At 46.0% G+C, this 15,106-nt stretch overlaps 1 protein-coding gene across 4 annotated transcripts in view; it reads left to right on the top strand.

Annotated features, from left to right (window-relative positions):
* LOC139057418 (uncharacterized) overlaps window positions 1-15,106 on the top strand; it is a 222,565-nt gene that overhangs the window by 119,240 nt on the left and 88,219 nt on the right. For all 4 annotated transcript variants that reach the window (XR_011512775.1, XR_011512774.1, XR_011512773.1 and 1 more), the window contains 2 exons: window positions 6,292-6,395; window positions 6,934-6,980. The gene's annotated coding sequence lies outside the window, so the exon portion shown is untranslated. The remainder of the gene's footprint in view (window positions 1-6,291; window positions 6,396-6,933; window positions 6,981-15,106) is intronic.

Raw genomic sequence — 15,106 nt, 5'->3', positions numbered from 1 at the left:
TCGGGCATGAATTAGATGGTAGCTGGCCCATGCTGTGGTCCAACTTATCCACGCTGAGTACGTTGTTGGAGGGAAGGACTGCTTCTCATGGAGAACGAGGAATATGGGTTTATTTACAGTATCTACATAAGAAAATTGTAGTTCATCAGTCTAGCATGACTGCGAGAGAAAAGTTAACTCAGCAGCCGCACAACAGCGGTTTTTAAACACTCGGTCCTCCCTCGATCCCTAGGTGAGAGAACCGTTCGAACAATCACCGTAGACGAGCCGTCTTTGAGCGGCAGGGCACACACACTTCCGCACCGGTTTCAGGGATCCCACCGAGGTCAGACGATCTTCGCAGAATTCGGGGCTTACGTCAGGAACGGCATGTGGGACGGGGCCTCCAAATACGTTCCCTCGGGAACTCCCTTGCTCACGGCAGACCGGGTCGGCGGTGGCGTGTTCAGTCACAAAGCCTGGTTCGTCGAACTCATCTCGGCAATCCCGCGACGGAGAGTCGAGGATGCGGCGTATTGTGCTCCGCACACAGTAGACTTAGTGACGCCGTTTGGCTAGAGGGTGATGGTGGCTTTCCAGGAAAAGTCGACGCCGCTCTTGCACCTGGCTGGCAAAACTCGCACCTCAGCAGGCCGTTCTTAACAGCGTGCAGTTCCTTTCGCACAGCAAGAGGTGGCCTGCGTACTGCATGGTGCCAACGAGTTCTAGGAGTTCAAGCGCAACGCTACACTTTTGTATTTCTGTCAATGATTCGCCTTTAGTGCAAAACTGCCAAATTTCGTCAATCATTCTAGCATATGCGGAGAAGTGACCATGTGCCTGAAAAGATATGTACAAAAAAGGTTGGTGCACGCGTGCTTGACTTTTTAGAAAGGTAGTAGTTCCCCCGTTTATGATTAGTCGCGAATAAGCTGTTTTGTTGTTTCGCCTTGTTTTCCGTCTTTTGTACTGCGCTATCTTATTGAAAATCCTGCACTAACTGAACTGTGCTTCAACAATTATGTTCTTAGCACACTTCGCTATGACGCATGAAGGTTGTAATTAATTTTACTAAACAATTTGTTCAGACGGCTCTCGACGCAAGGAAGGAAGCCAGGTAGCAGTAACCAAGAAAGGCCTTGCTGTGGCCATTTGGAGCAAGCAGCGTCACGTGGTCCTGAGCTGCCCGTTGCTCGACATTAGTAGCATTTCAAGATGCTCCATGATTTGACAGCCTGCCGTTGCGCTCTATTTGATTGCAGTTTGAGGAATCAGTGGTCCATTCCAAGCTGAACTGGTTCTTTTCTCTGGATGCGTGTAAAACGCCCAGAAGCGTTCCAACTAAACCACCATTACAGGCCGCCACTGGAATATGAACCAGGCAGCGCTTAACGCTAGAACGTTATCTAGTGAGGCGAGTCTAGCAGCGCTATTGGAGGAATTAGAGGACATTAAATGGGATATAATAGGGCTCAGTGAAGTTAGGAGGCCAAAAGAAGCATATACAGTGCTAAAAAGCGGGCACGTCCTGTGCTACCGGGGCTTAGCGGAAAGAAGAGAACTAGGAGTCGGATTCCTGATTAATAAGAATACAGCTTGCAACATACAGGAATTCTGTAGCATTAACGAGAGGGTGGCAGGTCTTGTTGTGAAACTTAATAAGAGGTACAAATTGAAGGTGTTAGAAGCCTATGCCCCTACATGCAGTCATGATGACCAGGAAGTCGAAAGCTTTTATGAAGACGTGGAATTGCGATGGGTAAAGTCAAAACAATATGCACTATACTGATGCGCGACTTCAATGCCACGGTATAGCAAGAAGCAGGCTGGAGACAAGGCAGTGGGGGAATATGGCATAGGCACTAGGAATAGCAGGGGAGAGTTATTAGTAGACTTTGCGGAACAGAATAATATGCGGATAATGATTACCTTCTTCCGCAAGCGGGACAGCCGAAAGTGGACGTGGAGGAGCCCGTACGGCGAGACTAGAAATGAAATAGACTTCATATTCTGCGCTAGCCCTCGCATCATACAAGATGTGGACGTGCTCGGCAAGGTGCGCTGCAGTGACCACAGGATGGTAAGAACTCGAATAAGCCAAGACCTGAGGAGGGAACGGAAGAAACTGGTACATAAGAAGCCGATCAATGAGTTAGCGTATAAGAGGGAAAATAGTGGAATTCCAGATCAAGCTACAGAATAGGCATTCCGCTTTAATTCAGGAAGGGGACCTTAGTGTTGAAGCAATGAACGACAATGTTGTGGGCATCATTAAGGAGTGTGCATTGGAATTCGGTGGTAACTCCGTTAGGCAGGATACTAGTAAACTATCGCAGGAGACGAAAGATCTGAACAAGAAACGCCAATGTATGAAAGCCTCTAACCCTACAGCTAGAATAGAACTGGCAGAACTTTCGAAGTTAATCAACAAGCGTAAGACAGCTGACATAAGGAAGTATAATATGGATAGAATTGAACATGCTCTCAGGAACGGAGGAAGCCTAAAAACAGTCAAGAAGAAACTAGGAATTGGCAAGAATCAGATGTATGCGTTAAGAGACAAAGCCGGCAATATCATTACTAATATGGATGAGATAGTTCAAGTGGCTGAGGTGTTCTATAGAGATTTATACAGCACCAGTGGCACCCACGAAGATAATGGAAGAGAAAATAGTCTAGAGGTATTCGAAATCCCACAGGTAACGCCGGAAGAAGTAAAGAAAGCCTTGGGAGATATGCATAGGGGGAAGGCAGCTGGGGAGGATCAGGTAACAGCAGATTTGTTGAACGATGGTGGGCAGATTGCTCTAGAGAAACTCGCCACCCTGTATACGCAATGCCTCATGACCTCGAGCGTACCGTAATCTTGGAAGAACGCTAACATAATCCTAATCCATAAGTAAGGGGACGCCAAGGACTTGAAAAATTATAGACCGATCAGCTTACTGTCCATAGCCTACAAACTATTTACTAAGGTAATCGCAAATAGAATCAGGAACACCTTAGACTTCTGTCAAGCAAAGCACCAAGCCGGATACCGTAAAGGCTACTCAACCATTGACTATATTAACACTATCAATCAAGTGATAGAGAAATGTGCGGAATATAACCAACCATTATATATAGCTTTCATTGATTACGAGAAAGCATTTGATTCTGTCGAAGCCGCAGCAGTCATGGAGGCATTGCGGAATCAGGGTGTAGACGAGCCGTATGTAAAAATAATGAAAGATATCTATAGCGGCTTCACAGCCGTCGTAGTCCTCCATAAAGAAAGCAACAAAATCCCAATAAAGAAAGGCGTCAGGCAGGGAGATACGATCTCTAATGCTATTCACAGCCTGTTTACAGGAGGTATTCAGAGACCTGGATTGGGAAGAATTGGGGATAAAAGTTAATGCAGAATACCTTAGTAACTTGCGATTCGCTGATGATATTGCCTTGCTTAGTAACTCAGGAGATCAATTGCAATGCATGCTCACTGACCTGGAGTGGCAAAGCAGAAGAGTGGGTCTAAAAATTAATCTGCAGAATAAAAGTAATGTTTAACAGTCTCGGAAGAGAACAGCAATTTACAATAGGTAGCGAGGCACTGGAAGTGGTAAGGGAATACCTCTCCTTAGGGCAGGTAGTGACGGCAAATCCGGATCATGAGATGGAAATAATCAGAAGGATAAGAATGGGCTGGGGTGCGTTTGGCAGGCTTTCTCACACCATGAACAGCAGGTTGCCATTATCCCTAAAGAGAAAAGTGTATAATACCTGTGTCTTACCAGTACTCACCTACGGGGCAGAAACCTGGAGGCTTACGAAAAGGGTTCTACTCAAATTGAGGACGACGCAACGAGCTATGGAAAGAAGAATGATAGGTGTAACGTTAAGGAATAAGAAAAGAGCAGATTGGGTGAGGGAACAAACGCGAGTTAATCACATCTTAGTTGAAATCAAGAAAAAGAAATGGGCATGGGCAGGACATGTAAGGTGGCGGATGAGATTAAGAAGTTTGCAGGGACGGCATGGCCACAATTAGTACATGACCGGGGTTGTTGGAGAAGTAAGGGAGAGGCCTTTGCCCTGCAGTGGTCGTAACAAGGCTGATGATGATGATGATGACCAATTTGAATGGAATTTGTTGTTTACAACCAAGACCGTCTGAGTTTTGGAAGGATCAACATTTTTTGTTTATTCTGGCACATTTTGGGAAAGTTATACGAATGTAATCCTTGAAATAGCAATGCACCATCTCTATTGGCGTATGTTGTTAGGAATGGCCTGCCGAGGTGGCAACATGCAAGTTTTCGCAGCCAGCTGCAGCTGCGAGCGTGGCGAGCTTCACCGAAGATACCATCGAAGCCTTCAACACCCGCCGCGGTGACTCGTTTTGTAGGAACCAGTAACGACAGAACTAATCAACCATGAACTTACCTCAGAGAACTGTGGGCTACGGCGGCGTCAATCCACCGGGCGCCTCGTTCGAAGATGCCTCGTGGTGCCTTTTCACGGGCCTTTGGACACGCCAGACAATGGGCAGCGGCGGAGGTCACTGTGCGAGGTCAGCTCTGGAAGTAAGAGGCGCCGGCTGGGCCCCGGCGTGACCACCTGGCTACGGGGACGCGAGACAATGGACACCGCGTCGACTGCGTTGACATTGGACGCTGCGAATCGGCAGTTATACTGCGTACATCATCATCATCATCATCATCATCATCATCAGCCTGGTTACGCCCACTGCAGGGCAAAGGCCTCTCCCCTATTTTTCCAACAACCCCGGTCATGTACTAATTGTGGCCATGCCGTCCCTGCAAACTTCTTAATCTAATCCGCCCACCTAACTTTCTGCCGCCCCCTGCTACGCTTCCCTTCCCTTGGAATCCAGTCCGTAACCCTTAATGACCATCGGTTATCTTCCCTCCTCATTACATGTCCTGCCCATGCCCATGTCTTTTTCTTGATTTCAACTAAGATGTGATTAACTCGCGTTTGTTCCGTCACCAAATCTGCTCTTTTCTTATCCCTTAACGTTACACCTATCATTCTTCTTTCCATAGCTCGTTGCGTCGTCCTCAATTTGAATAGAACCGTTTTCGTAAGCCTCCAGGTTTCTGCCCCGTAGGTGAGTACTGGTAAGACACAGCTATTATACACTTTTCTCTTGAGGGATAATGGCAACCTGCTGCTCATGATCTGAGAGTGCCTGCCAAACACCGAACGCGTTTGGCGTACGTTTGTGTAAACATGTTTGTGCGTACGTGTGTGTGTAAACTGTTCCGCAGAGAGGCGGCTTGTTGACAATTACCGGACGAACGTTTTGCTTCATCTAGGGATCTAGGGACACGGAGTCTTTATAAGCGGCCGTTGTCGGCTGCTAAAGAGTGCTCGATTGCTCGTGTTCGTGCTCGTCTGTGCTCGTCAATGTACTCTTGAGCTTTGTGATCGTTTGCTGTGTGCTTCGTCTTGCGGGTTCCATTTGGGAGTCACGCTAGACTGTGTAAATGTATCACTTGTTTGAAATGTAAATACTGTAAATACACCCAGTACGTCGAGTTCCTCTCAAGTTCATCTCTACGACCTTCGACGCTTACAAATGTTGGCAGCGGCGAGATCGTCCGACAGCTTCTACAAATGGCAACAGCGGTAGGATCGTCCGACAAATGTTACAGTGTATTCAAAGATTGTCGTATGTATTGAATACGGCACTAAAGTTTTTCTTCTGTCACTGAATTTGCTCATAGCTTGGATTACATTCTTTACAATGGTATCCATCGCAATTTTCAGAATAGTAGCCAACAAACAAATATCATGAAACAGAACACTGGCAACGCATGTCTATTATGGTAAATCTCCTCAGATTGAAGTATTAAAAATGCGAAACAATAACAGAAGATTGGCCACGCAAGAGGCCGTGTTTCTACCAGAAAGCTCGCCTTCGTGCATACCGTTCGCCGCCAACGTTTCCCTGTAAAGAATCGGGTTACATAAGCTGCAGTTGCCGGGAAGCGGGAGAAGCGGTCGGGGATGTTTGAATCCTATGTGCGTCCACTCTTAAAGGCAAAGCTCAAGCGCCCTCAAATTCTTTATGTTTGGCGTAAGGCTCGAATTACATCCGCATGCAATGGCGTAAAGCATTTGTATGCAGAGTGCCGCAACAGTCACGGTCACTAAACAGTTGTATAGGTTCTGATTCAGTTTCATAACTGGCGAGGTAATCTTCGTATGTTCTGAAGTAGACTTGAGGTGTGGCGCTTTTAGTTAAGCGTAGCATTTCGAAACATGATAAATCCACCTGTTGGCGATACTGATGCTCTTTTGCAGGTCATGTCCGTGTCCAGCCTGATTAAAGTGGTAGTCGGCTGCGAGACGACGACCACTAACAGCCATAACATCATCAATGGGACGACTGCTGGAGCTTGGGAGAGGTAGGGTCCACTGAGCACTTACGTGAACATCACAAGGAATGCTACTTTTGCCAAGAAGTTACGCGGAAACATGCAGACGAGAGGCAGTATACATAAAATAGACGAAAGGATATCAATGAGTGACTAGAAAGCGACAGCTCGTGTCAGCTTGAGAACTGCCACCGTCAATCGCAGAACCACTTGGCCTCTTTCCCATCAATAGTGCTGGTCCGTGGCAATATTACCGGCTGTATGTAACGTAAGAAATCTATAAATTTTCAGCAGAGGCAGAACTATTCATCGCATTACTGCTAAATGATTGACAATGATAAAAACACGTAACGTTCAAATAAAAAGAAGTTTATTTTTTAGGAGATATCTTAAAGCCCCGTTTTCGTCTTGTCGGGCAGTGAGGGTCACGCGTTGACCTCGGGAGAGTGACAGTCGACACTGGACCTTCTATTTACGCCTAATAAGTACATGCAATCCACAAGATCATGAAAAGGAGGAAAATGTTTTGCTTTTCTATCTTGACACAACTATTTCTCTTTTTTTTCAGACCGACACGGGACGGTCAAATTCCGCTGATATTCATCTCAAGCCTGCGTAAGATATATTTTCTTATATGCGTTCCCTTGAGTACTTAACTAAATTGAGCGCTAGGAAACAGTCGCCAATAAATTACTAAGCCCTACGTTATCAGTGCTGTAGGGATAGCTGTGACCAAGCGATGCTTTGTTGGTTCAAACGTACTGGGTTTGCAGGGAGGTCTCTCATGTATATACGAAAAGACACGGACGCACTTTTAGGATGAAGCTGTAGCTCGGGACGTCCTGTATGTTTACATGGTAGCGGAGAATCCAATTGTCTTAGCATCTACAGGGTTGATTTTTATGAGCCCTGTTGCATTAATAAAATATATATTAATCACTATCAGGAAGCTGATCTTAATTTTATTCGTATTTTTTATTTTAATATTATTGAATCTTTCAAGGCTTGAATAAGCTATTCAGGACCTAATGGAATTGTCAACCTGCAATTTCGAAATAAAGAAGAATATCCGATTCTGTAAAATTCAGCTATCATGACAATTCACGCCTATAACATTGACGTATCAAATAAACGACTAGTTCGTGAGTATTTGTGTAACCCGCGTTAAAATTGCAACAAATTTACGTAAAAAGACATAAATCAAATTTGTTTGGTTGATGTGCTCTAACAGACGCGGTTTACAAAACTGATGTTTGGTTTTCGTCTAATTTTACGGATTTGTAAACTGAGTGCTTCAATCTTTTACTTCAAATTCTCGAAAAGTTTTGCATTTGTGTAAAAGATTTGGGGAATTTAACAAAACTTCGGCTTTCTACAGTTGCTAGAATTTAAGAATTTGTCCAAAATTCAGCGGCTTCTATTCTAATCAGGCCAGCGGCTCTCAAAAAGGAATTTCTGCGTTGTGCGTGTTTTTTATCCTAGGGGAATTTCAGTTGGCCCCGAGCTAAACCTTCCTCGTAATTCTTGATAGCAACAATAGAAATCCAGAATCAGAACATGATGTACAAAACATTGTGGTGAAGCAGTGGCGCATTCGGATCATTGTATCTTTTTTAACTAAGCGTCTCGTAATGTGATTGTGTGTCATTAGGTAAGGCGGCAGGGAACATCTAAGAAGTGATCCCTGCTGTAATGTGGCTTAGCCTCAGATGTGCCTTTTTCCTCTGTCATGCGAACTTCTTGCAGTGATATGGATTCCAATATAGTTATCACCATCTTCGCAACCCCATGCATGCAACCTCTCGTGTGACGCTTGTTACGGCGTTTCGCATGTTGCGTCGAAGAAACAGTATATCGTGCCCTCTACGTGCGTGCCGCAGCATTCTATTGTGAAATGCGGCGAAAAATTCATAAACACGCTCCATGCTTCCCACAGTGGTTCCACGTTGGTTGCGTCGCATTGATGAAACGTTAATCATTGTATGTTGGCGAAATCCCAGCTATCGACGAGCATCCAGGATGCGCGCATGATGGTTTGCGACAGCCGCAAGTAGATTACTAAAGCTGAGATAACGAAAATTACAGAGCAAGATAACCTTTGCCGCGAGACATGAATGTAACAGCCACATCGATAAAATTTCAGGTGCCATATTTATGACCGGAATTATCCATACATAAAGAGAATTAGCTTTTTGGCCGCCTTTTTGAGAGCAGTACTGCTGGCTCGCACAAGCGGGAAGCCGGGCTGGCATTTTTTTTACACGAAAGAATTCGCTTCTGTGCTTCAGGGAGACGCTGTCTATGTGTACACAGAATGCAATTATCATCCCGCAAATTGTCTGGCATTCCCGCGAACCTGCGATACTTTGCCATTTTGTGCCTAACTCAGAGAGCAAATCAGAGAGCAAACGAGTTTAGACGATATTCTAATTGACATTAAGAGAAAGAAATGGAGCTGGGCAGGTCATGTAGTGCACAGGTTAGATAACCTTTGAACCATCAGGGTTACAGAATGGGTACCAAGAGAAGGGAAACGCAATCGAGGACGACCGCAGACTAGGTGGAGCGATGAAATTAGCTAATTCGCCGGCGCTAGTTGGAATCTCTTGGTGCAAAACACGGGTAATTGGCGATCGCAGGGAGAGGCCTTCATCCTGCAGGAGACATAAACAGGCTTATGATGATGATGATGATGAATGGTAAAGAAAGTAGGCATAAAAAAGACGGAAAGAATTGTTTTAATAAAAAGTTGTTCATTAGAGGATGTTTCTGTAGCAATTAGCATATTTAGATATCATTTGCTTTATCTTTAATTGGTTAGAAAACGAAACGAGCAGCCTATATATCCGTAAGCGAAGATGGTATATAGTGCTGTCGTGCGGCCGAGCTATGCAGCAAGGCAGCTGCAGCACCAAGCCAGCCAGCAGCCCCGGTCGAACAAGTGTTAGAGGGTTCGCAACGAATGCATCATTTTAAATGCAGAGAAGGATTATGAGGATCAATCCCGTTAAGGTATCGGTACCTGTACAACGTACATATAGAGGTTTTACTTAACAATTATTCACCAATGCCGTGAGCCTTTGCACAGGTCCAAACAAGTAGTGAGTTGTAAAAATGCACATGAGCATAGGAATGACAGGAAAAAAGAAGAAAAGAACCTAAATACAGGAAACTGACATACAACAACACTGACACTGAGCATAACGAGAAACTTGCTTTAATTCCGCGAATCAAGAAGGAATAACAAAAGATGCTCACAACAATTACAATATCAGTCGTAGGACAGCGGTGTGGTTTCAAGGTTTAATAAAACACCCCCCTTGAGCACCTTTCAGTAATCACATCTAAGATCGTGAAGTAACATATAGTTACACGTGCAACCTTGCCCAATCATTCATCCAACACAATCTGCTGTGAACTACGCGCTCAAATGCTGTAATGCGCAACATAACCATGGCTCCGATTCTGCGAGAAGGCCATCCAGGGAAACTGATTAAATCATTGCCTTTGGGAACGCATTCCAGATTTCTCTGGACAACTAAAGAAATTAACGCTTGAAAGTGTCGCATTGTGTGAGATACTGCCTGATGTGTTTATTACGATAGGTTCTGGGGGGGTGTCGATGGGGTGGCTGCACGTTATCTCGTTAATTCATATTAATAAGGTAACCGATATACGATAGAAAAAACTTCACGATGACGAGCGAGGGTAGGCACTACTGCTTGTTTCTAAGAATACCTAAACTCTCGTGTTGAGAATGTTTACTGTATATAAATCGCGACGCTGTATTTTGTTTACATTTTAGTTTCTGCGCGATTTCTTTCCCGTACGGGTTCCACTCTAGTTAGGGTACCTCCGCCACCATGCTATCATTCTCAAGAATCGGCCATGCTAAAGATTTATATGCCGTTAGTTTCACATAGAATCGTGCTGCAGCTAGATTTTTTCGCGAGAAACAGAGCCTCCAGAACCAATTCTAACGTGTATCATCTGAGTATTACATTCAAATGCACTTGTAAAGCTTACACCTCATGGGGATGGGTTAACACTAGGCTCACCCTACGAGCGACGATCAGAAAAAGGCACGACGCTCCTCCACTCTGCAACGCACGAAGGCGCTACGGCAGGATTCGTCAGCCCTCCGACACGGCACAGAGAAGGCGCTTGAGTCAGATCGCCAACAAAGGCTCGTTTATTCACGCCGGATACATCACAGTACGACCGTTACGGCACTCACGGGCAAAGGCTTGCCGCTAGAGCGATCGAGTACGCGCACCCGCTGCGTTAGGGATAACCAGGTAGTGGTCCACCGAGCGCGGGAACGAGAAGTCAATGGAGGCAAGGTCCCATGTAGCCAACTCGTTAAGGCGACTTAATTCGCTTTCGGCCTGTGAGCATCTTCCGCGGCGATAAAGAGGGTTGCCAAATGGCCCAAACAAATAAAAGCCAGATGGTCTCAGTAGCCCAAAATAGCCAGACCCAAATTTGTCGTGAACGAAAAGTAGCCAAACACATAGCCAAAGTGTTTGACGATGCCTGTCACGTGTCTCATAGATGGTGTCCAAATCCCACCGCCTATTTGCAGCTACTAAATTACTTCCGCCGAATACAACCAGCACCACAGAGGCATCAAGATCTGCGTAAACAATTCTAGCGAGAGCTGGCACTTAGACGTGGATTTGGGCAGTACTTATTGTTACACTTAGCCGAAGGATTTTTTTTCCAATACACTCATGACGTCATTGATACTTACTGAGCCACGTTTCGAGCTATTGTTAGTTCACGCCTCGAATTACCCGATGTAATTTTACACAACACTCAGGAAAACAATGGCCAACTACAAGCTCGCGGATCAGCTTCGGGTGGTCACAATCGAGTGACCAATGTTTTTCAGCTGCAATAATGTCCTTTGACTGCAGGATGAATTCAGAAAATTCTAGAATGAAGAAAGAAATTTACTTCATTCCCACATTACGCAGCTCCAGACGCTTTTAAATACGAAGGTGCTCATAAAATGTACCTCTGAAAGAGGTGTTCTTCTCCTATTCCTTCTTATACAAATGGCTGTACTTCGCCGACTTGTCCATGCTGTGTTTTGAGAAGGCGACGAGATTCTTCCCAGATTTCTCAGCCAGACTACTACTGTAGCCGGAATATGTTCGTGCCCTCCAACTCACGTGTCGCTATGTCACTCACAAGAATGCACCATGTTTGCTTCAACCAGAAGTTCTGTTGAGGGACGCGTCTTATTAATTGGCTCTGGCGCTATCACGTAGTGTAAGCCATGATTGCAACGTGCTACCGTGCTCTACACTGCTCTTTGCAGAGAGAAGTTCTCCTATAAAAGGTTGTCAATGCTCTCATTGGAAGACTATGTTCATCCAGGGCTCTCCCGAACATGCAGACCACAACAAGAACAGAATATATTGTTTTGATCAGCAGTCGAGACAGCTGCGCTTCGCTGAACATGCAGATAAGATCAGAACCAACGTGTTTCTCGCTTAAAGCGACCTGCGGATTTTTTTCCCTAGATTTACTGGGTAAATAGCTTGGTGATTTGCGGGAAAACCTAGCAATGGGTTTCGATGTACACTTCATAAACATTGAAAGACCACGGGTGAAAATGTCTCACTACGACAAGCCTCCGAATACTTGAACTGTTGTGAAAGTCCACATCAAAGTTTCTTGCACAGAAACCGGCACGGAATAGGTACTCGACAGATATAAGCCCCACCGTTTTTCTTGTTGAACCACGTCTGAACCGGTAGCAGGTGGCGCCGAAATCATAAAAAAAGGAAGAGAGCTTAGAGCTATGATGATGCAGAAACATGGCAGCCATGACTTAACGCCATCCTCCCAGCGCCGACATTGCCTAAAAACACAGCCTTGGAGATGGCCTACATAGCTTTGCAGTATCAATGAGCTTTGGGCTTTCATATACCGGCGTTTCCGAATTTTGTCACTGTTGACGTGGTACTCAGCACTCGGAAGTTGTTATGACAAAAATTGCCTTAATATAGCCATGTAGCCAACTCGCAACTTTCGACGGCATCCCGCACAACACGTAGCCCAATTTGACCAGTTAGAGCCCGATCGGGCAACCCTGGCGATAAAGCGCTCAGCGGGAGGGAGCTCGGGAGGAGGGGGCCCCCGGGGGCCTCGACTTGAGAGGCCAACGAGGGCGCATCCCGGTGACACTTGCTCGTGCGGCGATTCGACCCCGGGAGGGAGAAGTAAGGTTTGCGCAGGAAATTAGCCCCGGCGCGCTAGCCGTGTCCGCCATGTTGCCGTTATGGCTACGGTTCCTGGATATAGAGCTAAGCACAACGCGTGAGCTGGGGAAGCCGGCGGGAGAAGGCACTTCGATCCCCACAGCCAAAATATTTTATTCTGTAAGTTTCTAACAAATCTTTACAAATTAATCTATAATTCTACTTAAATATCGTCTTTCTATGAGTTATGGGCATATGTTTTGTTTTCTTCAGAATATATTTTCATTCCCAACATGTCACATCAATGGGCTATATTCTTTAGTGTAGTTATTAATGTACCTAACCATCGATTTCTCACTCGCAAGTGTGAATTACGAGCTCATATGCAAAAAGCCGCAATTTTACTCAAGTTTCTGTCTAGCCTGTGATGTGGTTAACCTACAATAGAAATAATAATGGACTCGATACGGATCCGTGGGGCACGCCATATAAACTTCTATTGTTGAGAGTCATATAGCTTATGGCAACACACTGGGTTAGGTTTGATAAAGAAGCTGCTATCCAGTCCCACTACAATGTGTTCAGTTTTGATGCAGCTTGTATCCTCAATTAGTTTACACTGGAAGACACGATTGCAAGCCTATAAAAATCAATAAAGATGGCATCAGCTTGGAATTTGGAATTAAATATTCATGCGAAAGCGTGTTATCTCTACTAAATGTGTTATGGCTGACAGACGTACTTAAAAAAGCACGTTGCATAATACATTGTACTTTGCTTTCTTCAAAGTAGGTCATGACTGCTTTACTTGCTATGGGTTCCACTAATTTAACGAAGCAACATGTTAGTGATATTGGCCTATATGTTTTCTCGTGTAATCGATTGCTTTCTTTATGAATGGGCTTACTTTCCCACACAGCTAATCCTTGGGAAGAGAAGCTGTACTCGGTGATTCGAAAATTGTTATCCGCAAGAATGAAATATGTGCGTATCGTTTAAAAACACATTTATTATATTGCCCACTCCCGGCTAAACAGGATAAACAAGCAAAAGCGGCGCTTAGAGCCTAGCCGAGCCACGACGATTCAGGGCTTCCTGTGCGGCGAGGACAGCAGGGCACATTTGGCTTGCAGTGTCATCTGTGGTAGGGGTGATATCCATCGGAACACGTAGTGTTGCAGCGACAGCCGCAATTAGCGCATGCCCTGCGACGCGCTGATTCCTCGGCAGCTGCGGGCCGATGAGTCGGTTCTGGTTTCGATGTATGGGAGCTGTGGCCGCGCAGGGTGTCGCTAAAGGCGATGCTAGACTGGACTGTGTGATGACGTAACGTCAAGCGCATGCCGTGCCACTTCGTCATCACGGGCACTGATATGAGCAGCGGATAAGGAACCGCTGCCTATAAAAAGCGTGTCCAAAAGAAGAAACGCCGATTCCTTGTTCTGCACCGGCCCCTGTCGTTTTCTGGAGTACGGCTTCTCGGTTGCCGCACGCTACTACAGACTGGACTCTCGCGGACAGGCGAGGAGCGGCTGTCTACATTTGGTGGAGTTGGGCACGTGCGCGCGAGCTTTAGGGCTAGCTCGAGCGACCGCTTGCACGTGACGGGCTGCTGAGTGGACAACAACGCAGCTGCCTTTCTCTCGAGCTGCCAGTGAGGGCAGCGTGGCTCCACTGCAGCGTTGTTGCCACTGCAGTTAACGCAATGCGCTCGCTGCGATGTGCAGTCTTGGCTGCATGTGATCGGCCGCAGCAGGCGTCACGCGAGCAAGATGGCGATAGGCGCCACAGCGGTCACACTGAAGTGGTCGCGGCCGCTTAGCACGGACCGGGTGTCGATGCTTGAACGGGATCAAGTTAGCGGGCACAACGTCGCCGGCGAAGGTAACCCTCACGTCGCCGCCACTACGCGAAATCAAAGGAGGGGTACGGGGGCTTTGATGTGGTGTTTCACAGTGTCGGCATCGAGAGAGAGAGAGAGAGACGGGTGCGCACCGTGAATGATACCCACACGTGTTTTTGCTGAGAGCTTGTACGCTCTCTTGGACGTTGACAATGGCGCGCACTTTGAGTAGGCTCGACAGGTCAATACTGGGCCCAGCATCCACGGCCACAACATTGCGGTGGAAGTTAACGCGAACGCCACAACATTGCGGTGGAAGTTAACGCGAACGCGAAGGGATAAAAATAATTCCTAATTGTGGGAGCTGAATGGCGGATAGTTGGAGAAGATTGGGACTACACCGAAAGCAGGAGCGAATATTTGCCCCTGGAAGGATGGGGAGTCGACTGGAGCAGTTGGAAAGAGGAAGCCCCCGGAAGAGCGCAATGTCCTTGTGGATTTGGAACAGTCTACCCCGTTACCCCGTATTTTGTATCTGGAATTCCTCTGTAGCAGAGGGAATTCTTTTAGCAGAGGTTCTTTTAACGAAATTCAGGGCCTAAATCAAAATTCCACTTGAAACAGTAAATAGAACAACTTTCTATCTCCAAAAAAGAAATCTCTTAATTACCACACTGCCAAAATTG

Source organism: Dermacentor albipictus, chromosome 3 (genome assembly GCF_038994185.2).
Source record: "Dermacentor albipictus isolate Rhodes 1998 colony chromosome 3, USDA_Dalb.pri_finalv2, whole genome shotgun sequence".
Lineage (NCBI taxonomy): Eukaryota > Metazoa > Arthropoda > Arachnida > Ixodida > Ixodidae > Dermacentor > Dermacentor albipictus.
Note: the sequence above shows the minus strand (reverse complement) of the source record. Positions and strands in the feature narration are given on the sequence as shown.